At 38.3% G+C, this 24,489-nt stretch overlaps 1 pseudogene; it reads right to left on the bottom strand.

Annotated features, from left to right (window-relative positions):
* Positions 1 to 19,126: 19,126 nt before the first annotated feature.
* Positions 19,127 to 24,489, bottom strand: part of LOC133097345 (crossover junction endonuclease MUS81-like) — a 34,608-nt pseudogene continuing 29,245 nt past the window's right edge.

The following is a 24,489-nucleotide window of genomic DNA, read 5'->3' as shown; positions in this document are numbered from 1 at the left end:
TGAAGACATTAAACGTCTGTGGCATGCAGAGCAATGAACATGTCTCCAAATATTGATGGGAGCAATGCCATTTTTCTAGAATCATTCATTCCTTATCTTGTGGATGCATGCCTGCTAAGTAGGCCTTTGTATTTACTTCAAATTCATCAGTTTGAGACACTGCAGTATTCCATTCTTACACACAGAAAAAAAAATGGACTCTTTACTGAGAGGAAAAACACATATTTTTAGTTTTACACAATGCCACATCATTGCTGAGTAGATTTTATGTTTAGTGCTTCAACTCTTGTAAGGTAGATGATCAATCTGAAGTTTACTCAGAAATCATTGAGATGATTATGAACCCGTAAAGAACAGAGAGCTTGTTTTGTTTTTTAAGCACTGAACTTTCACATTAAAGCTGGGCTGTGATGGATGGCATCTTTTTCACAGTTTCCTCAATGTGTCTCCCAAATGGATTGGGCCAGAGGTCCCTACTTTACTAGACAGCCTTACCACTTTAGAGATACGCTGGTTAGTAATGTTAATGAAATGGGCATCAGGTTTTTTTGCCTTTCCTTGAGATACGTGTCCAGGAGAGACTGGTAATTTCTTACATTTTGTACAGTTAGAGCTGAAACAAAGATGTGTTCTTCCCTCTTCTTTAGTTTTCACCTACTCCTATCCTCTCATTTACAAAGGGATAAACAAGGCTCGGAGAATTGCCCAGGATCACATGACCACGTCGTGTCAGAGCCAGGCCTAGGACCAGATTTTCTGGCTCCCAGTTGAGAGCCATTTCATCAAGAATTCCGAAATAACTGGTTTAATATAGCCCCAGGGTAGATTAAACAATATTTAATACACTTGATGTAAAATTTAAAAAAGAATACTTACTAGTAATATGAACTAAGGTAAATAACATAATGGTGATGAGGAGCCCAATCCTGAGATAGATAAGCACTTGGAATAGATAAACTAGTATTTCCAATTAAAGGTATTTATACCACTACCGTGTATTTATAAAAGCAGCAGTTCTTGAAAGTATCCATGTGTTGAAAATGGATACTTATGCAAAATATTACTTCTCAACAACTGTAGTGATTTTGATTAATCCAAGTCTAGATTTACATATCAAGATTCTTATATCTAATGGGCACTTGGCATGGCTATGCTCTAATGCTATGAGGTGAGGGTCGAAGTCTTTTCTTGAGTTCTCCCAGTGGTATATCACAATCAGTTTTGGGTTTTTTTTGGTAATCCTAAAGTCCACCAGTTGACCCAGAGCTGCTTCTTTTGTAGATATTTTGCCTGTTTGGAAAGGTAACATAAGTCCCTTCCATCTATGATCCTGCCAGCCCATATGTCTTTTGGAGAGTCAACACAAAAGAACAGTTTTAAAAAGGAAGCCTACTACTCCATAGTACTTGGTCCATCACATACTTTATAGACTTCATGACATAACAGATGTAAGGTTTGTCCACCTACTCAGCCACCTGTGATCTCCTCCCTCAACACTTTGCAGAAAACAATGAAACAGCCTGAAGGAGGGCCACAGTTTTGTTTCCCTTGCTGTCTAACCTAGGATGATATGTCCATACGGAAGAGGCAAGACATGAAAAAGGTTGGGTTGAAGAGTGGGCTGTAATAGTCAAAACCAAACTATTTCTCAAGTAATGTTCTCAATGTTTATGCCAAATTTTCATTTTCTTTTCATTTATTGTATTTGCTTTTTATGCATAGATTTTTTTTTACTGGGGTATAGTTGCTTTACAATGTTGTGTTAGTTTCTGCTGTACAACAAAGTGATTCAGCTATGGGTATACATATATCCTCTCCCTCTTGGACCTCCCTCCCACTCACCACCCCCCCCACACCATCCCACCCATCTAGATCACCACAGAGCACGGAGCTGAGCTCCCTGCTCTATACAGCAGGTTCCCACTAGCTATATGCATAGATTTTTAGATTCAACACTTGTGTTTTTAATAGTCAAATAGTTTATTGTCTATGTTTTAATTGAGATTGAGGGGGCCAAGTCTGCCTTAGGTTGCAGTAGTGATTCAGTCCAGGGCATGCAATTCTTATTCTCCATAAGGCTGTGACTAAAATTATTAACCTTTTTTAGGTTTCAGACTCGTTAAGTATGTAACTGATATTATGTCTATAAAATCAGGTAAATAATATTACCTATTTACACAAATGATGTAAAAATCAAGTGAGATGCATATCAAAGCCGTATTGCAGTGCCTGGCACATAGTAAGCATTCAATGAATTTAACTATAATAATATTAATAGTAGTAATAATAATAACAATGTCTTTTGCAGTTAGAAGAGGATTGAGGTAATTAAGCTTGTCACTAAGCAAATCTGTGTGTAACTAGGAGGTAAAATTCAATCTGTAGAGAGTATTTTTAATACTGCTATTTTATTCTTTATCATTTTAAGTGCTGTTTCGAACTTATGTGATAAAATCATGCTCTCTTGACAAAGAATTTAAGGAGGATTATAATGAAAACAAGATATCTTGTATACAATAGGAAATCAGGACTAAGAAATAGAAAAATATGATATACCCAGCACAGGGTACTTTGCTGTTGCTCTGTTGAACTTCAGATTGGTTTTGGAACCTGATGCAGCTAGGAAAAAAGGGCTATTTAGTTCAGGCTTCATATCCATGAAAGGCCTCAAGTTTAGACTTGTAACATTATCTACTAATAGTGTACGTATAAAGCGCCATCTCCATTACAGAACTTTAGTTCTGTGTCATTTTGCTGAACCCACTGCCTAAAATGTACTAATTAATTAAATTTTATAAATCCTGCAATTATCTTGGAATAGCATAATTGAGTTTTATTGTATCTCTGTGTGTGTGCCTGAGACAAATCATTAATTTTTAAAATATAAGCATTTTAGATATGCTGCCATTTTTGTAACTCTGCTTTATTGTTTCTTTTTTTTTTTCTTTAATATAAATGGGGCCTCCCAAAGTGGATATGGGCCAGGCTTCTCCTGACCTTTGGGATTGCTTAGCCAAGAGATCCAAATGGGATTGTACTTAACAGGAGAAGAAGGAGAAAGAAACCAGAGAAATTGTGGGGTAGCCATAAAGGCTCATTAACAATTGCTGTAGAAACGAAGATGGTTAGTTCTACTCTGGATGAAGAAAACAGAGAGGCTTCTATAGAATGTAGCAGTAAATACTGCATCCCTCACCGAAAATTATTGAAGACCCTTTCCCTATAGTTTAAAGTCATTAAACCAAACATTTAACCTTCTGTCTCAATGTGCCTAGTTGAGATACACTGCTAAGAGAAAAAATACATAAAGAGAAAAGTGTAAAAATATCAAAGTGCTAGATTTGCCATTGAGATGTATAAATAACTTGAGTTATTCCAGTTTGCAACACAGACAAACAGCCCATTACCTGCCTTGAGTATGACCAGATAGGATGCATAAATAGCAGCAAAATTTATGTTAATTTTAAATATGTAAATTCTCTTTCTAAATACATTGCACTGAATGTGAAATGTGTGCTCCACCACTACAGACCCTTAATAAAAAAAGAGCAACAGAAAACCCATCTTTTATATGATGGACATAAAAATACAAATTAAAAATCTAACAGTAGGGGAAACGGAAAATTGTTAGATGCTGAAAATGAATATATTTATTCAAATATATTTGTCCTTTAGCACTGATAAATTTTGTATCTGCATCAAAGAACAGAAAATATTTTTATTATTTTGCTTTGGGTTAACATAGTCATATGTAGGGCTTGAACAAATTATTGCTAGAAATTACATTCAAATTGATTCCAGTATATTGATATGAAGTTACAAAAAAGAGGTATTACTTAAAACTTGAATTTTTATTGCATTGTTGTCCTAATCTCATGCGAGTTCATTTTAGTAATCTAGAAGTAAAACTCTAATTTATAAAGCTTTAATTTTAATAGGGGCTTATTGAAAGAACTCTTCTAGTTTAGAAGAGTGTGTGTGTGTATATGCATATGTGTATGTATATATAAATGCTGACTATTAAAATATGGGCAGTTGGTATATTTCTATTTAAACAAAGGTGACATAATCAAATGTCTTATGATAGATGGAGACAGAAATGTACTTTCTTATAACAGATACTCAATAATTACTCCTTGAATGCATGCACACCTGAAGGGAAGGATTAGGAAACTGAAGAGGCATGGCAGTACTCAGCATATGTATTGATAAGGTGCTATATGTAAAGGCACTATCATGGGTAAGAAAAAAAGAAACGAGAAGTAGTTGCCCAGGTTATAAGGAACCTGTGGATTCTGCTTCACTATTACTAGAAAAATAACATAAAGGCAAACAGTGTAATAATGCTTAATTTCAACTTTCCAAATAATTGCTAGAACTTTATTTTTCTAAAATCAATGCATTGGGTAACATTATGATTTGTCTCTGGAACAGTTTTATCTCTTAGTAAGTAAAGAAAGCAGTGACATCTTAGAAGGCACATGGACTGTATTTGAATCCTGATTCCATTATTACAACTGTGAATTCTGATCCTAGATCCCCCATCTTTAAAAGGAACCATAGTGGTGTTCAGTCTAGATGAATTTTGTGTCAATTAAACAATAATGCTTTCTTCCACCCAGCTCATAACATGGCATATAAAATTAAAGTAAATGTCAACTATTCTTCTTCCTAAATCAGAAAAAGAAAACCAGTGTGTGCTATGAATAACAGAAACCTTAGGAAAAGTGAAAATGTGACAGTATCATTTGAGATTCTGTTATGGATATATTTATACATGTACCATAGATTTTAGGAGAGTCAATAAAAATGTGCAAATGTCAGTATAATTTCATGGCAAGTGTCACTAAAATAATTGATTCTTTTGTTCTTCATCTTTGCTCTCTTTTATCTTGACAGATGGACCCAGTCAGTGCATACCTGTTGGCTTAGCTTAGAGCCAATTCTATCTCTGTGTGTCTGAGTCATTGGACTCCTTTGTTGCATTGCAGTTTTCTGTTTTATTCTCCAAGTGGCTTCTACTTTGACTTTTATGAATCCTGGTAACTGCATTTTCCATAATCTATTTTAAGTCTTCAAGTTACTGAACATTAGTTCACTTGGTCTCTACTCATTTTTAGATGTTGAGACAGTCATGTTTCTTTTCCTCACCCGACATAGATTTCTGGTATTTGTCCAACTAACTTGATTCCCTCATTGCAGATCGGCTTTCTTTACTCTTGTCCCCAGAATAATGGTGCCTTAAGCCCTTTGCCAAACATTCTTGGCATGATTTGAGTTTGCATGGACTTGACATCTCATGTGTTATAATCTGGAATTAACATTGTTGCCTGAATCCAATTATGACAGGAAGCTGAGACACCTAAGGCCTCAGACTTAGAACCAATAGCCTGAATGTGGCAGGAAATCAGTATACCAGATTTGTAGAGAGAGATCTGTAGTCAATTTTAGATGGTGGGCATCTTTACCTTCTTTGGCTCCTTTGCCTGAGATAGGATTTTCTCTGGTGACTTCCCCATATTATTACAGGAAATGGTACTTCCTTCCTATTCCTTCCAGTACTTTGTTTACTACCAAGAAATTGCTTCCTTTCCACCCTCCTTTAACCCAAGAATTTGGAAATAAAGAATAATTTTCTTTTAGAATTAAACTGAAATATTATATATTAATATGTCATGGGTCACAGTAGAAATATATAATATTACCTTGTAGCATTCAGGACTCATTATTTAATAATGAAAAAAATGTAAGCCCAAATTCAAAGTAATAACATAAAGAGGAATTATTCACTCTTTAGGCATTCCAGAGGTTGGATTGTATATTCTACTTCTAATGGTGTTTAACAAATTAGGCCAAAATTTAGCAGATTAAAACAAACATTTTTTTCCCACAGTTTCTGTGGGTCAGGGATTAGGGAATGATTTTGCTGGGTGGTTCTAGATCAGTTTCTCATGTGGTGCCAATCAAGATGTTGGCTACGGGTGCTGTTATCTCAATGCCTGCCTGGGCTTGGAAATTCTCCTTCTAAGGTAGCTCACTCATGTCATGGTTGGTAGAAGGCATCAACTCCTTCCTCATTCTTAGCAGGAGGCCTCAGTTCCATGCCATGTGGGCCATTCTATAGGCAACTTTGAGTGTCCTCTAGGCATGGCAGCTGCCTTCCCCAAGAACCAGGAGAGAGGGAGGGAGAGAGAGAACAAGGAAGATGCTGCCGTGCTGTCTATGGCCTAGTCTTGAAAGTCACTGTTACTTTTGCCACACTGATTGTTAGAGGTGAGTCACTAAGTTCAGTCAAGGTGAAAGGAGTTAACTCTAGCTATTAAAGGAAGATGTGTCAGATACTTTGTGGACATATTTTAAATCTTCCACAGTTTGATATGCTTAATCAAATCAACCCTGAAGACAGTGATGTTACCTTAGACCAATTTCTACCTTTGGGTTCTGCCTTTTGCAGGATAAGTATCATCCATGGATGGTTCCCTATGGAGTATTAAAATGACCCTAGCCTTAGTATTTGCACATTACACTTTCCAGAAAGAGAATGTGCTCGTAGTTTTCTGAAAGGAACAAGGCATCATCTTTTGCAAAGGATACCAGCACACCACACTTCACTTTTCATTTGCTTAAACTTGTTCATATGCTGTTTTATAAATCAGCTCTATGGAAATGAGGCAATCTTTTTTTAACATCTTTATTGGAATATAATTGCTTTACCATGGTGTGTTAGTTTCTGCTGTATAACAAGGTGAATCAGCTATACGTATACATACATCCCCATATCTCCTCCCTCTTGCGTCTCCCTCCCACCCTCCATATCCCACCCCTCTAGGTGGACACAAAGCACTGAGTTGATCTCCCTGTGCTATGCGGCTGCTTCCCACTAGCTATCTATTTTACATTTGGTAGTGTATATATGTCCATGCCACTCTCTCACTTCATCCCAGCTTACCCTTCCCCCTCCCCATGTCCTCAAGTCCATTCTCTATGCCTGTGTCTTTATTCCTGTCCTGCCCCAGGTTCTTCAGAACCTTTTTTTTTTTTAGATTCCATATATATGTGTTAGCATACAGTATTTGTTTTTCTCTTTCTGACTTACTTCACTCTGTAGGACAGACTCTAGGTCCATCCACCTCACTACAAATAACTCAATTTCATTTCTTTTTATGGCTGAGTAATATTCCATTGTATATATGTGCCACATCTTCTTTATCCATTCATCTGTTGATGGACACATAGGTTGCTTCCATGTCCTGACTATTGTAAATAGAGCTGCAATGAACATTGTGGTACATAACTCTTTTTGAATTATGGTTTTCGCAGGGTATATGCCCAGTAGTGGGATTGCTGGGTCGTACGGTAGTTCTGTTTTTAGTTTTTTGAGGAACCTCCATACTGTTCTCCACAGTGGCTGTATCCATTTACATTCCCACCAGCAGTGCAAGAGGGTTCCTTTTTCTCCACACCCTCTCCAGCATTTATTGTTTGTAGATTTTTTGATGATGGCCATTCTGACTGGTGTTAGGTGATACCTCATTGTAGTTTTGATTTGCATTTCTCTAATGATTAGTGATGTTGAGCATTCTTTCATGTGTTTGTCGGCAATCTGTATATCTTCTTTAGAGAAATGTCTATTTAGGTCTTCTGCCCATTTTTGGATTGGGTTTTTTGTTTTTTTGATATTGAGCTGCATGAGCTGCTTGTAAATTTTGGAGATGAATCCTTTGTCAGTTGCTTCATTAGCAAATATTTTCTCCCATTCTGAGGGTTGTCTTTTCATCTTGTTTATGGTTTCCTTTGCTGTGCAAAAGCTTTTAAGTTTCATTAGGTCCCATTTGTTTATTTTTGTTTTATTTCCATTTCTCTAGGAGGTGGGTCAAAAAGGATTTTGCTGTGATTTATGTCATGGAGTGTTCTGCCTATGTTGGGAATGAGGCATTTTGATCACTGCCTTTGGGATGGGTCATCCGCACCAATCAATATGGCAGAGGAGATGAGAGTATCCTGATTGATTTAGACATACTGTGGTCCAACCCACAACTGGACTGGGGTAATCTCTGTCTCCCCCTGCCGTATTCCTACCCAAACCGCATGGCTGCTCTATGGGGGCGTGGGGGGAGAAGAATTGAACAGATACTAATTGAGCAGAAAATTAAAAATCTCTGTCTAATGTTATAAAGAGATCAGATTCTGGGCTGGTGAGAATAGATTGAATAAAACAAATAGAACACTAAAAAAGAAAATAAGATAGGAGATATACTGAGGGTAGGCATAAGCATGTAAGTTAAGAGATCTAGCCAATGGCAATTAATCTATTATCAAGACCAAATTAGCAATACCATCCCTACTGGGAAGATAGGTATAGAAAGCTCTATCCAAAAGGTTTTTAATATTCCAATGGGAGAGACTTCTTCTATGAGGGAATAGCGTGAGGCCAATAAAATTCAATTAATATAAATCCTGTTCTGAGTCCATGCTTACCAAACACCTATCAGATGATTACTTGGCTCCGAGAATAGAGGTTAAGAATTTACTAGTCTGTATTACCTTTATATTTTTCATCATACCTTAGCAAACTGGAATTCTGTTTTACAGGTCAGATTTATGAACTAAACTAGTTAACATAAGTCTACAGGATTTTACATTCTCTTGGTGTACTGTCAAAATCTGAGCCTAACAGGCAAATTGGCTTGAGATAAATTTTGCTATAGAACATCATGCTTATTGATAATATTTCTGTGGTGGTTAAATATTAACCTTTAAAAAAATCTTAATATCTGCATTGACCATACAACTTTACTCATACTAATAAGGATCTAGAACCTCTAGCTAATACTTATTACCCAAATGCTATATCTAGTTGTTAGTAAAGAAAAATAAATGTAAGCACTTCTCATGGTTTCTTTGACATACAATGTCAAGAAATCATTTTTTTTCTCTTTTTCAAAGTAACTTTATCCATGATTTCTCATGACTTGTGGGGATTATATTTTTCTTCTTTTCCATTGGCTCCTTCACATTCAATAATGGAAGCAAGCAGTTTGACACCATGGGAAAAAAATAAAATGACTCTATCATATCATCTCATAGCTGAAATATTAAATGATTTTTACTTTCTAATGAACAGTGCATAATATATCATACTCAATAATGTTAGATGTCAAATTCTGTCCTGTTCAGATTAATGAATAATGCTAGAGAATAAATAAGTTAATATCTTGATGAAATACACGGAATCCATTTTTGGTTGTTATTTGACCAATGTCATATGATTTTGAGAAGAGGACCTGGATGACGAATTTTGTTACATGAATGACTGATTTGTTCCTAATGTGGGCTACTCTTCATGTTCAGATCTAACAAAAGGCTGTTTATGTTACTAAGGAAGTAGCATTTTAACTACTATTATTGCTACATTTCCCTTATAAAACTATAGTGTCTAAAGTTCTGCCTGAATGAAGTCCTAATATGTTTTAAGAGACATCTGATACCTGTACATAGTACCAGGAATATCAAATATGATAAATTTATATATTTTTGTATGTGTGTATGTATGTTTTGATTTTACCTATTTATAGTTAGTTTTCTATACTTAAATACCCCTAAATCCTAGATATCTCCAACCAATAAACATAGATTTCAAGATTTCTGGTTTACTATAAATACTTTAATTAAAATTTTTTCTTGTCTATAAGTCCATGCCTATGGAGGCAACATACAGGTGTATTGATATATTGATAATATTCATTGAATCAAGTAAAGAGAAAATAATTTTAATCAGTATTGCTCTTAGCTAAATATTCTGCATAAACTCACCTTTTACCCACTTCACCCTTGATCTGTGTAGACAGAGAATAAAAGTCAATGGTAAAGGTCATGTGTACAAAAAAAGTGGATTAATCCTCTTCCCTCCACACAATATAGTTAAATGGACTAGATGAAAGGTTAAACTCTGTTCTCAATAATAGAGGAGGAGAAAAATTGAAACTAATTTAGAAAAGTAAAAATTAATCAAAACATCCAAAATATTGAATAGCAAGTACAAAAGAATTGAAAATATAGCTCTACATATGAATGGAAATACTCTACTTAAAGAGGGGAAGAATCAAAATTCAAAAACTACTTGCCTTATTTTTGAACATACATATTGGGATTTATCTTTTATGCCCCTCCCCATACACATAAATAGTATTGGAAAGAAAGAACTAAATTTAAATTGAACAGCTATTACTTATCGGGCGCATACTCTTCACTAGACACTGGAGTAAGTGCTATATATGCATTATAATATTACATTCTTATCTACATAAGAATGTATCATTGAAATGCATACTGTTTTGACACCACTTTCCTAAATAGCAAACTCATGTTTAGAGAGGGTAGTAAATTGGTGTAAGTTTAAAAACGAGTAATTGTTGGATCTCTGAGGTCTGGACTCAAGCTTAATGAGGTTTTAGTGCCAGAGATCTTTACTCTGACCCCGTATCCATTGCATTTGGGTTGAATATTTTAAAATTCTTTTAAATTAAGACTTTATTTTTTAAGAGCAGTTTTAGGGTTACAGCAAAATTGAAGGGAAGGTACAGAGATTTCTTTTATACCTCCTGTCCTTACCCATGCATAGCTTCCCCCGTTATGAACATCCCCCACCAGAGTTGAACACTTGCTACAACTGATAAACCTACTTTGACACACCATAATCACCCTAAGTCCAGAGGTTATATTATTAGTTCACTCTTGGTGTTGTATATTCTATGGATTTGGACAAATGTATAATGGTGATGTGTCCATCATTATAGTATCATGCAGAGGATTTTCACTGCCCTGAAAATCCTCTGTGCTCCACCTATTCATCCCTCCCCCCACCCTTAACCTCTGGCAACCACTGACCTTTCTGTTGTCCTCACAGTTTAGCCTTCTCCAGAATGTCATTTAGGTGGCATCATATAGTATGTAGTCTTTTTAGACTGACTTCTTATACTTTTTAAAAAGCAGTAAAATTTTTAATAGTTTTGAACATTTTTAAAAAAACATTAAACTTGATTCTAGAGTTCAAATACTACAAAAGAAGACATGTTATAGGTGATTACCTGCATCTGGCAGACCTGCTGAGCATGGGCTGTATGCACCAAAGCAGCTGGTCAATAAAAAGATGTCTGCTTCCTCTTATTTCTGTACATCAGATAATTTTCTTTAACCAGTGCAATGAAGTCTTGTATTAGAAATGCCTTTGAACCTGTATGGTTGGCTGCAAAGGAAGAGAAGTAATTGTTTGGTTCTTAACATTGTTACTGGGTTGGAATTTAGATGTTTTTCTTCCGCTTTTTTCCCCTTTCTTTATTTTTTTATTTATTTATTTTTTTTTAAACATCTTTATTGAAGTATAATTGCTTTACAATGGTGTGCTAGCTTCTGCTTTACAACAAAGTGAATCAGTTACACATATACATATGTTGCCATATCTCTTCCCTCTTGCATCTCCCTCCCTCCCACCCTCCCTATCCCACCCCTCTAGGTGGTCACAAAGCACCGAGCTGATCTCCCTGTGCTATGCGGCTGCTTCCCACTAGTTATCTATTTTACATTTGGTAGTGTATATATGTCCATGACACTCTCTCACCCTGTCACATCTCACCCCTCCCCCTCCCCATATCCTCAAGTCCATTCTCTAGTAGGTCTGTGTCTTTATTCCCATCTTGCCACTAGGTTCTTCATGACCTCTTTTTTTTTTTTTTTTTTTTTTCCCTTAGATTCCATATATATGTGTTAGCATACTGTATTTGTTTTTCTCTTTCTGACTTACTTCACTCTGTATGACAGACTCTAACTCCATCCACCTCATTACAAACACCTCCATTTCATTTCTTTTTATGGCTGAGTAATATTCTATTGTATATATGTGCCACATCTTCTTTATCCATTCATCCGATGATGGACACCTAGGTTGCTTCCATGTCCTGGCTATTGTAAACAGAGCTGCAATGAATATTTTGGTACATGACTCTTTCTGAATTATGGTTTTCTCAAGGTATATGCCCAGTAGTGGGATTGCTGGGTCATATGGTAGTTCTATTTTTAGTTTTTTAAGGAACCTCCATACTGTTCTCCATAGTGGCTGTATCAATTTACATTCCCACCAACAGTGCAAGAGTGTTCCCTTTTCTCCACACCCTCTCCAGCATTTATTGTTTCTAGATTTTTTGATGATGGCCATTCTGACCGGTGTGAGATGATACCTCATTGTAGTTTTGATTTGCATTTCTCTAATGATTAATGATGTTGAGCATTCTTTCATGTGTCTGTTGGCAATCTGTATCTCTTCTTTGGAGAAATGTCTATTTAGGTCTTCTGCCCATTTTTGGATTGGGTTGTTTGTTTTTTTGTTATTGAGCTGCATGAGCTGCTTGTAAATCTTGGAGATTAATCCTTTGTCCGTTGCTTCATTTGCAAATATTTTCTCCCATTCTGAGGGTTGTCTTTTGGTCTTGTTTATGGTTTCCTTTGCTGTGCAAAAGCTTTTAAGTTTCATTAGGTCCCATTTGTTTATTTGTGTTTTTATTTCCATTTCTCTAGGACCTGGGTCAAAAAGGATCTTGCTGTGACTTATGTCATACAGTGTTCTGCCTATGTTTTCCTCTAAGAGTTTGATAGTGTCTGGCCTTACACTTAGGTCTTTAATCCATTTTGAGTTTATTTTTGTGTATGGTGTTAGGGAGTGTTCTAATTTCATACTTTTACATGTACCTGTCCAATTTTCCCAGCACCACTTATTGAAGAGGCTGTCTTTTCTCCACTGTATATGCTTGCCTCCTTTATCAAAGATAAGGTGACCATATGTGCGTGGGCTTATCTCTGGGCTTTCTATCCTGTTCCATTGATCTATATTTCTGTTTTTGTGCCAGTACCAAACTGTCTTGATTACTGTAGCTTTGTAATATAGTCTGAAGTCAGGGAGCCTGATTCCTCCAGCTCCATTTTTCGTTCTCAAGATTGCTTTGGCTATTCGGGGTCTTTTGTGTTTCCATACAAATTGTGAAATTTTTTGTTCTAGTTCTGTGAAAAATGCCAGTGGTAGTTTGATAGGGATTGCATTGAATCTGTAGATTGCTTTGGGTAGCAGAGTCATTTTCACAATGTTGATTCTTCCAATCCAAGAACATGGTATATCTCTCCATCTATTTGTATCATCTTTAATTTCTTTCATCAGTGTCCTATAATTTTCTGCATACAGGTCTTTTGTCTCCTTAGGTAGGTTTATTCCTAGGTATTTTATTCTTTTTGTTGCAATGGTAAACGGGAGTGTTTTCTTAATTTCACTTTCAGATTTTTCATCATTAGTATACAGGAATGCAAGAGATTTCTGTGCATTAATTTTGTATCCTGCTACTTTACCAAATTCATTGATTAGCTCTAGTAGTTTTCTGGTAGCATCTTTTGGATTCTCTATGTATAGTATCATGTCATCTGCAAACAGTGACAGCTTTACTTCTTCTTTTCCAATTTGGATTCCTTTTATTTCTTTTTCGTCTCTGATTGCTGTGGCTAACACTTCCAAAACTATGTTGAATAATAGTGGTGAGAGTGGGCAACCTTGTCTTGTTCCTGATCTTAGTGGAAATGGTTTCAGTTTTTCACCATTGAGGACAATGTTGGCTGTGGGTTTGTCATATACGGCCTTTATTATGTTGAGGAAAGTTCCCTCTATGCCTACTTTCTGCAGGACTTTTATCATAAATGGGTGTTGAATTTTGTCGAAAGCTTTCTCTGCATCTATTGAGATGATCATATGGTTTTTCTCCTTCAATTTGTTAATATGATGTATCACGTTGATTGATTTGCGTATATTGAAGAATCCTTGCATTCCTGGAATAAACCCCACTTGATCATGGTGTATGATCCTTTTAATGTGCTGTTGGATTCTGTTTGCTAGTATTTTGTTGAGGATTTTTGCATCTATGTTCATCAGTGATATTGGCCTGTAGTTTTCTTTCTTTGTGACATCTTTGCCTGGTTTTGGTATCAGGGTGATGGTGGCCTCGTAGAATGAGTTGGGGAGTGTTCCTCCCTCTGCAATATTTTGGAAGAGTTTGAGAAGGATAGGTGTTAGCTCTTCTCTAAATGTTTGATAGAATTCGCCTGTGAAGCCATCTGGTCCTGGGCTTTTGTGTGTTGGAAGATTTTTAATCACAGTTTCAATTTCAGTGCTTGTGATTGGTCTGTTCATATTTTCTATTTCTTCCTGGTTCAGTCTCGGCAGGTTGTGCATTTCTAAGAATCTGTCCATTTCTTCCAGGTTGTCCATTTTATTAGCATAGAGTTGCTTGTAGTAATCTCTTATGATCGTTTGTATTTCTGCAGTGTCAGTGGTTACTTCTCCTTTTTCATTTCTAATTCTATTAATTTGAGTCTTCTCCTTTTTTCTCCTGATGAGTCTGGCTAATGGTTTATCAATTTTGTTTATCTTCTCAAAGAACCAGCTTTTAGTTTCATTGATTTTTGCTATTGTTTCCTTCATTTCTTTTTCATTTATTTCTGATCTGATCTTTATGATTTCTTTCCTTCTGCTAGCTTTGGGGTTTTTTTGTTCTTCTTTCTCTAATTGCTTTAGGTGTAAGGTTAGGTTGTTTATTCGAGATGTTTCCTGTTTCTTGATGTAGGCTTGTATTGCTATAAAATTCCCTCTTAGAACTGCTTTTGCTGCATCCCATAGGTTTTGGATCGTCGTGTCTCCATTGTCATTTGTTTCTAGGTATTTTTTGATTTCCCCTTTGATTTCTTCAGTGATCACTTCATTATTAAGTAGTGTATTGTGTAGCCTCCATGTGTTTGTATTTTTTACAGATCTTTTCCTGTAATTGATATCTAGTCTCATAGCGTTGTGGTCGGAAAAGATACTTGATACGATTTCAATTTTTTTAAATTTACCAAGGCTTGATTTGTGACCCAAGATATGATCTATCCTGGAGAATGTTCCATGAGCACTTGAGAAAAATGTGTATTCTGTTGTTTTTGGGTGGAATGTCCTATAAATATCAATTAAGTCCATCTTGTTTAATGTATCATTTAAAGCTTGTGTTTCCTTATTTATTTTCATTTTGGATGATCTGTCCATTGGTGAAAGTGGGGTGTTAAAGTCCCCTACTATGATTGTGTTACTGTCGATTTCCCCTTTTATGGCTGTTAGTATTTGCCTTATGTATTGAGGTGCTCCTATGTTGGGTGCATAAATATTTACAATTGTTATACCTTCCTCTTGGATCGATCCCTTGATCATTATATAGTGTCCTTCTTTGTCTCTTGTAATAGTCTTTATTTTAAAGTCTATTTTGTCTGATATGAGAATTGCTACTCCAGCTTTCTTTTGATTTCCATTTGCATGGAATATCTTTTTCCATCCCCTCACTTTCAGTCTGTATGTGTCTCTAGGTCTGAAGTGGGTCTCTTGTAGACAGCATATATATGGGTCTTGTTTTTGTATCCATTCAGCCAGTCTGTGTCTTTTGGTGGGAGCATTTAATCCATTTACATTTAAGGTAATTATCGATATGTATGTTCCTATTCCCATTTTCTTAAATGTTTTGGGTTTGTTATTGTAGGTGTTTTCCTTCTCTTGTGTTTCTTGCCTAGAGAAGTTCCTTTAGCATTTGTTGTAAAGCTGGTTTGGTGGTGCTGAACTCTCTCAGCTTTTGCTTGTCTGTAAAGGTTTTAATTTCTCCATCAAATCTGAATGAGATCCTTGCTGGGTAGAGTAATCTTGGTTGTAGGTTTTTCTCCTTCATCACTTTAAGTATATCCTGCCACTCCCTTCTGGCTTGCAGCGTTTCTGCTGAAAGATCAGCTGTTAACCTTATGGGGATGCCCTTGTGTGTTATCTGTTGTTTTTCCCTTGCTGCTTTTAATATGTTTTCTTTGTATTTAATTTTTGATAGTTTGATTAATATGTGTCTTGGTGTGTTTCTCCTTGGATTTATCCTGTATGGGACTCTCTGTGCTTCCAGGACTTGATTAACTATTTCCTTTCCCATATTAGGGAAGTTTTCAACTATAATCTCTTCAAATATTTTCTCAGTCCCTTTCTTTTTCTCTTCTTCTTCTGGGACCCCTATAATTCGAATGTTGGTGCGTTTAATGTTGTCCCAGAGGTCTCTGAGACTGTCCTCAGTTCTTTTCATTCTTTTTTCTTTATTCTGGTCTGCAGTAGTTATTTCCACCATTTTATCTTCCAGGTCACTTATCCGTTCTTCTGCCTCAGTTATTCTGCTATTGATCCCATCTAGAGTATTTTTAATTTCATTTATTGTGCTTGTCATCGTTTCTTGGTTCCTCTTTAGTTCTTCTACGTCCTTGTTAAATGTTTCTTGCATTTTGTCTATTCTATTTCCAAGACTTTGGATCATCCTTACTATCATTATTCTGAATTCTTTTTCAGGTAGACTACCTATTTCCTCTTCATTTGTTAGGTCTGGTGTGTTTTGACCCTGCTCCTTCATCTGCTGTGTGTTTTTCTGTCTTCTCATTTTGCTTATCTTACTGTGTTTGGGGTCTCCTTTTCACAGGCTGCAGGTTCGTAGTTCCCGTTGTTTTTGGTATCTGTCCCCAGTGGCTAAGGTTGGTTCAGTGGGTTGTGTAGGTTTCCTGGTGGAGGGAACTAGTGCCTGTGTTCTGGTGGATGAGGCTGGATGTTGTCTTTCTGGTGGGTTCGTCCACGTCTGGTGGTGTGTTTTGGGGTGTCTGTGGCCTTATTATGATTTTAGGCAGCCTCTCTGTTAATGGATGGGGCTGTGTTCCTCTCTTGCTAGTTGTTTGGCATAGGGTGTCCAGCACTGTAGCTTGCTGGTCGTTGAGTGAAGCTGGGTCTTGATGTTGAGATGGAGATCTGTGAGAGATTTTCGCCGTTTGGTATTACGTGGAGCTGGGAGGTCTCTTGTGGACCAGTGTCCTGAAGTTGGCTCTCCCACCTCAGAGGCACAGCCCTGATGCCTGGCTGGAGCACCAAGAGCCTTTCATCCACACGGCTCAGAATAAAAGGGAGAAAAAATGGAAAGAAAGAAAAAAAGAGGATAAAATAAAATAAAATAAAGCAATTATAATAAAAAATAAGAAAAAAAATTATTAAGAGTAAATTTATTAAGAAAAAAAATTTTTTTTTAATTTTTAAAAATATTAATTTTTTATACTAAAAATAAGAAAAAAATTATTTAGAAAAAATTTATTAAGAAAAAAAATTTTTTAATTTTTTAAAATAAAAAATATGAAAAAACTTATTAAAAATTTTTTTTTAAAAATAGAAAATAAGGAAAAAATTATTAAGAAAACATTTATTAGGGAAAAAAAATTTTTAAGCCAAAAAAAACAAAAAAACAAAAAACAAAAAACAAAAAACAAAAAAAAAAACGGACGGACCTAACCCTAGGACTAACGGTGAGAGCAAAGCTATACAGACAAAATCTCACCCAGAAGCATACACATCTACACTCACAAAAAAAAGGAAAAGGGGAAAAGTTAATATATCCTGCTCCCAAAGTCCATCTCCTAAATTTGGAATGATTCGTTGTCTATTCAGGTATTCAACAGATGCAGGCACATCAAGTTGTTTGTGGAGCTTTAATCCGCTGCTTCTGAGGCTGCTGGGAGAGATTTCCCTTTCTCTTCTTTGTTCGTACAGCTCCCGGGGTTCAGCTTTGGATTTGGACCCGCCTCTGCATGTAGGTCCCCTGAGGGCGTCTGTTCCCCGCCCAGACAGAACGGGGTTAAAGGAGCAGCTGATTCGGGGGCTCTGGCTCAGTCAGGCCGGGGGGAGGGAGCGGTACGGAGGAGGCGGGGCGAGCCTGCGGCGGCCGAGGCCGGCGTGACGTTGCAGCAGCCTGAGGCGCGCCGTGCGCTCTCCCGGGGAAGTTGTCCCCGGATTACGGGAGCCTGGCCGTGGCGGGCTGCACAGGCTCCCGGGAGGGGCGGTGTGGAGAATGACCTGTGCTCGCCCACAGGCTGTTTGGTGGCGGCAGCAGCAGCCTTAGCGTCTCATGCCCGTCTCTGGGGTCCGCGCTGATAGCCGCGGCTCGCGCCCGTCTCTGGAGTTCGTTTAAGTGGCGCTCTGAATCCCCTCTCCTTGCACGCCGCGAAACAAAGAGGCAAGAAAAAGTCTCCTGCCTCTTCGGCAGCTGCAGACTTTTTCTCGTGCACCCTCCCGGCTAGTTGTGGTGCGCTAGACCCTTCAGGCTGTGTTCACGCAGCCAACCCCAGTCCTCTCCCTGGGATCCGACCGAAGCCCGCGCCTCAGCTCCCAGCCCCCGCCCGCCCCGGCAGGTGAGCAGACAAGCCTCTCGGGCTGGTGAGTGCTGCTCGGCGCCGAGCCTCTGTGCGGGAATCTCTCCGTTTTTCCCTCTGCGTCCCTGTTGCTGTGGGATCTGCGCTGATAGCCGCGGCTCGCGCCCGTCTCTGGAGCTCGTTTAGGCGGCGCTCTGAATCCCCTCTCCTTGCGCGCCGCGAAACAAAGAGGCAAGAAAAATTCTCTTGCCTCTTTGGCAGCTGCAGTCTTTTTCCCGGACTCCCTCCCAGCTAGCACCGAAGCCCGAGCCCCAGCTCCCAGCCCCCGCCCGCCCCGGCGGCTGAGCAGACAAGCCTCTCGGGCTGGTGAGTGCTGGTCGGCACCGCTCCTCTGTGCGGGAATCTCCGCTTTGCCCTCCGCACCAATGTGGCTGCGCTCTCCTCCGTGGCTCCGAAGCTTCCCCCCTCTGCTACCCGCAGTCTCTGCCCACGAAGGGGCTTCCTAGTGTGTGGAAACCTTTCCTCCTTCACAGCTCCCTCCCACTGGTGCAGGTCCCGTCCCTATTCTTTTGTCTCTGTTATTTCTTTTTTCTTTTGCCCTACCCAAGTACGTGGGGATTTTCTTGCCTTTTGGGAGGTCTGACGTCTTCTGCCAGCGTTCAGTGGGTGTTCTGTAGGAGCAGTTCCACGTGTAGATGTATTTCTCATGTATCTGTGGGGAGGAAGGTGATCTCCGCGTCTTACTCTTCCGCCATCTTGCCCCTCCCCCCCCTTTCTTTATTTTTATTTATTCCTCATTTTTTTACCCCTTTTTACAAACAGATATTTATTACTATAGCCCCGGAGATTCTGGTTAAAGAGCTGGCTAGCCTAGGTGGGGGCAGAGGATGGGCTTTCTTGTGGCACAGCTCAGGTCAGTGTCCAAGCTGCAGTAGGGCTGGGGTGAGGTCCTGCTCAAAGCTGGCCCCGATTCCTCTGCAGACGCCCTCACTTGATGGTGCTCCTCGGCGTCTCCTATTCCTTGGGGGTGGCACAGATGTCATAGGCGGCCGGGAAGCTGGAGGGCGTGCCGGACCCATCTGCCTGGGCTGCTGCCTTTTCCCCACCCACTCTTGGCACTTTAGCTGCTGGGCAACACCTCCTGCACAGACTGGGCCTTGTTTTTGATAGCTCCCGCACTGAGGGTGAGGAGTGAGCAGAGAGGGCACGGTGGTCCCTGATTCAGGGTCCCCTGGGATTCTCCGGGGGCGACTGCGTAGGGCGTGGATCTGGTAGAGTCCCTGCAGGCCTCGCATCAAGAGGGCCAGGTGGGCAGCCGACTCCTTAATATCCTCTGTGCCCTTCACAGCAAGGAAGCCGTGGACAACCTGAGTATTGGTGGCAGCCGAGGTGGTGCACCGAGCCGGGCTCCGCCACCAGTGCACTCGGTGGCCCAGGCTGCGGCGCTGCAGCTGGAATCATGCTCCCGGAAGTGGTCATCGGTGCCGCCGCTGCGCAGGTCACCCAATCGCCTGCGCTCCACTGTGTGGGCCTGGACCAGCTCCCTGGGCCTCCCTGCTGGGTCTCTGGGCCCGGTCTCCTGCGGCACCCACATGAAGTCCCCACGTGCTGCTTGCGCAGCCTGTGGGTCCCGTGCAGCCCATGCGGCTCCTGGAGCAGCCAGGGCCTCTGCCTAGCGGCCTTGGTCTCGCTGAGGTCCAGTCCGCACACAATAGCATCTGTGCTTCAGGCCCGGCCCAGTGGTGAGCTTTTTGTCCTAAATACAGGATGGCTTTGATTATGCATTATTTCATAACCTAGTTATATCGCATAGAGACGAATGATCTTTGAAAGGTTTTTCACAAATGAGGGCTTTAAATATATATATAGTCATGCATTGTGAACAAAATAACTAAAATAGCATATTATTTAAGGGTCAGTGTCATTGGTTATTTTGTAATTTATCCTGTAGAAGGAGGGCAAAGAACCTAGGAATTAATTAGTGTTTCTCACCAGAGCATATGATTACTACACCCAGTTAACACTGAGGTAAACTTGACTTTCTTTTCTAAATAACATTAAGTAGAAGGTGTATTTTTCCCCCTTCAAGCATGACTTTTCATCGAAAGTTTATCATCAATTTTGGACTCTATAGCCAATATCGAATACATCTGGTTGTCTAATAGATGACTCATAATTGTTGGCTCAGGATAATCTATATTTCTAATTCTACTTAGTCTGAATAAATGCTTTTGGTAATGAGTGTCCGTAGTCAGATATGGATTAACTGAACTCTGGAAAGATTACCTATGCATCTTTTGTGCTTTTTGCGTCATTTAGATGTCACTGATATATTCTCTATAGAGGAAAAAAATGATAGCATTTTGAGATGATTTCTTGTGATTTAGGACTTATGATTTTTTAGTGTAACTTGAATTTATTTCAATAATGAAGTATAGAGAATATGATTAGCCAGGAGAAACTTGAGACCAAAATGATCTTTCCTTTTTGGACCTGATGATCAAAAATCTGAGCAAGAAAGGTACAGAAGTCCTAGGAATTATTTCTGATAAAGTATTCCTGTTCATTCCAGTAGAATTACAAGTAAGGGTATCTCTCACTAGGCACACATGCTCCCAATGATTATTACAATACAAGGAAATCTCTGTAACATGCAAAAAGCTTACTTCCTAGGTTTTGGTGACTTTCTAAAACAATATGAACCAAAAAGTAGCTCCAAAAAATACTTTAGATATTCCCTAGATGTTTTCTGTATTGAAGTACAATCTATATGTCCTTAACATATATTTTATTCTATGAAAGAAAGATATATATATGTATGTATCCTCCCTTAAACTAAACTAGATGGCAAGAATCCAGAAAACCGTGAAAAACATTATAAATTTGCAATAGGAACTCAAGATTTCTTCTTTTAAATTTGGAATGGAATATATGAAGCAAGTATACAGTTTATTCATACTAGAGCTCAAACATTAGGAATTTTTGTTCTGATTTATAGACTCTGTGGTTATTGTTACTTTTTTGCACATTTCTGTAATTACTTTAGCAAAATCCCAAGAAACTTTAGTTTGGAAGTCGGTATGATACAGTGAAATTAACTTTAGTGTTACATGGATTTAACTTTAGAGTTTAACTTGGACTATACTACTCAGTAGCTGAGGGTTTTCTGGCTACACTTAACTTCTCTGAGTATCAAATTTCCAATTGTAAAATGGGAATTATAAATTCTACCTTGTTGAGTTGGAGGATCAAATGAAATCTTGTAGGTGAAACACTTAACAAACACTTGGCAATATATAAATGTTAGTTGCCCTCCTTGCTCCCCCTAATCCTATAAAGTCGTTAAAATCAATGTGGACTATTTCTGATACTAGCATATAATGAACATGTTCATGCAGAGCTAAGGAAAAACCAGAAACCATACACATCTTAATATATATTTTAAATGGAAGCATTTTTACTCTAAGAAGTTGAGGAATCTTGGTATTAGTAACAGCAAATGCTTTTTCTCAAAATGGCCTTTCTAGCGCATAGGATAAGCACCAGATTTTTGCAAATAATCTCCCAAGCCTCTGTCAGATAAGTTTTATTCGTTGTCCTTTTGGAAAACGCCGAAGGGCTACAACTTGTTCATAAATACGTTCAAAGAAAGCGCTCTTTGTTGCTTTCAAAACTTCTACAATTTTTGCCCTTAGATATATCTCATGGGTATTTCATTTCTATTTTTTATTTCCTTTTATTGTGATTTAGTTCTTATCTGGAAAAAGTCTAGTTTACATTTTCTTTTTGGTAAGTTTTTATTTAAGTGAAGCTAGTGTTAGCTCATTATATCTGAATCAGATGATTTTTTACACTTACTGATTGTCCTTAAGGATATATTTGAAAGTTTTGCCTTGAAAAGGAAAATGGGCAATATGTCTACAGATTGTACTAAAATGAGTTGACTTCTGATGAAAAAAAATAAGGTGGTAGTTTTGAACTTTCAGAGTTCAAAGTACAGCATTTCCCTCAATAATTAACTAGAATTTAAGAAAAATTTAAAAAGGAATCAACTTGCTCAAAGTATATTTTAGGGATTTTTTTCCCCCACTGGTATTTTTTTTCCTTTATGTAACAGAAGCTTGAATATCTTTGAGACAGTCTACCTCAATCATCAAATTGGTGAGAGTTCTTATCTCCAAGGCATACTGACATTGGATAAATGCTTTTTGATGAAGTTGGTATCTTAAATTTTAGGAGCAAGACACTTCTAGAATTTTCTATCATTCCTCTGCTGGGCTTCTTACATGGTAGATGATGAAGAAACAAAGTGAGAGAGGGAAATGTAAGTATGATGGCTACCAGGTCTAGTGAATACCCCAAAGCCCAACAAAAGGAAGACAGAGCTGTGGTTCTAACATAATTTAACTGAACAATATGTCTCCAAGGTGAAGGTAGATTTTAATCTGAATAAACAGTGTCAGATATATATATACACACACACACACGTATGTGTGTGTATATATATATATGTAAGTATATATACACTATTTTTGGTTCAAAAGAACTCTAGGGATGGAGAGACTTTATATCTTTTACTCAAGGACAGAAAAGAGAGGACTTAACAACATTTAATATAAAAATGGTTTATCTTAAATCTTTCTGGATTTAATATTACTCCATATGTTTTCTCCAGAAATGGAAAGAGATGGCTTAGCTCTCTTTGTAAAATCTCATATGCCTCAGTTATGAGGCCCATGGATTTCCTGCACTTCCATACAATACACGTCAAAGGTATCTTTTACTTAGCTGAAGTCTCCATATTAGCAAAGAGAGAGGAGCTTGAGTCATACTCTGCATTTAAAAAGTTCTGATAGAAATTTTACTGTTCCTTATGATGAGTTAGCCCCAGCTAAAGAAAACGTCAAGTTACTTTCCTTTTAGCTAGAAGGATATGAATTCAGTGTTGAAATGGTGCTTAATATTAATCATAATGATTAGAGGGCCCAATTGGCAGAACCCTATTAAAAAAGAGATGGACTATCTTTAATAAATAAAATGCAAAAGTGAATTTATTTAATACATACAATTACTGAATGAAATTCATGAAGGATGGACCTGTACCTGGGGCCTGATGAAGGTGAGTCTAAAAGAGTTTTGTGGGGAATAATCTGGGCTACTGACGTAGAGAAGATCCAGGAGTCATGGAATTTTTGGGGGGAAATGAAGTGTTTTATGAGTTAGAGAGTCTTCAGCTTCATGAAAGTGAAACCCCCAGTGATGTGTGGATGCAAAACTCAGATTGAGGAAGAGTTTAAAGAAGGGATGGAGTCTAGAAGGAGCTATGGGAAGATGGAGCATTTGATGGGGAGGGAGTAGTGGTAGGGTGTGAGGTCTATTATGATACACACTGGAGGAATGAACAGGAGAAATTCAGGAAGTCCTCCTGCATCATAACATTGCTCATCATTTATTCATATTGTATCTGAAGGTGGCAAAACCATTAGGTGCTTTGGGAGCCTAGGGAGAATCGACGCCAAGAAGAGTTGCCATTAAGAGAAATCAGTTTCTGTGATCAAGTCAGTAAGAACACTATTGGCACTAGTGGTTAAGGACTTACATGGAGTCTAGGAGAGTCAGATCAGGGACCCTAGCTGCAAGTAAGGACTTGGAGTTTTATGGAAGCATTGGTGAGGGTGGGAAAGTAGAGTGTACAAGTTTTCAGTAAACATAACCCCAGTGGGATCTCTCAGTCAATACACATATTGAGAACAGATAGTGGGTATTTTATACTTGTTAATAGGAATGAATATTTTCTTTTAAGAAACAGGATTGGCAGGACAGCCTCATTTCTCACAGTTGTTCACTGTCTTCTCTCACACCTTATATTCTGGCCACGTTGATCTATTTAACTTGCCGTGTTCTCTCACCACACTTGGTAATATGAAATTGCCGTACCTCTTGCCAAAAACTCTTTCCTTCTCTTCTTTGCTTCTTTCTCTTAGATCACGATGAAGACTCCTCTGAAGCAGGCCTTCCTTGAATCATCCTGGCCAAACCCCTTCTTCATACTCTCTTGATTCTCTGTGCTTCCATTCATCATAACATTGAACACATTGTCTTGTTTTAATAAACTGTGAGTGCTTTCAGAACAGAGGCTGTTTCAGTTCCGTTATTCACATTATGGTGCTTGGTCCTGAGTAGGTGTCCTCAGTAAATATTTGTTAAGTAAATGAATGAGTGAATGAA

This window comes from Eubalaena glacialis, chromosome 9 (genome assembly GCF_028564815.1).
Source record: "Eubalaena glacialis isolate mEubGla1 chromosome 9, mEubGla1.1.hap2.+ XY, whole genome shotgun sequence".
In the NCBI taxonomy this organism is placed as follows: domain Eukaryota; kingdom Metazoa; phylum Chordata; class Mammalia; order Artiodactyla; family Balaenidae; genus Eubalaena; species Eubalaena glacialis.
The sequence above is the reverse complement of the archived record's forward strand: the minus strand, read 5'-3'. Positions and strand labels throughout refer to the sequence as shown.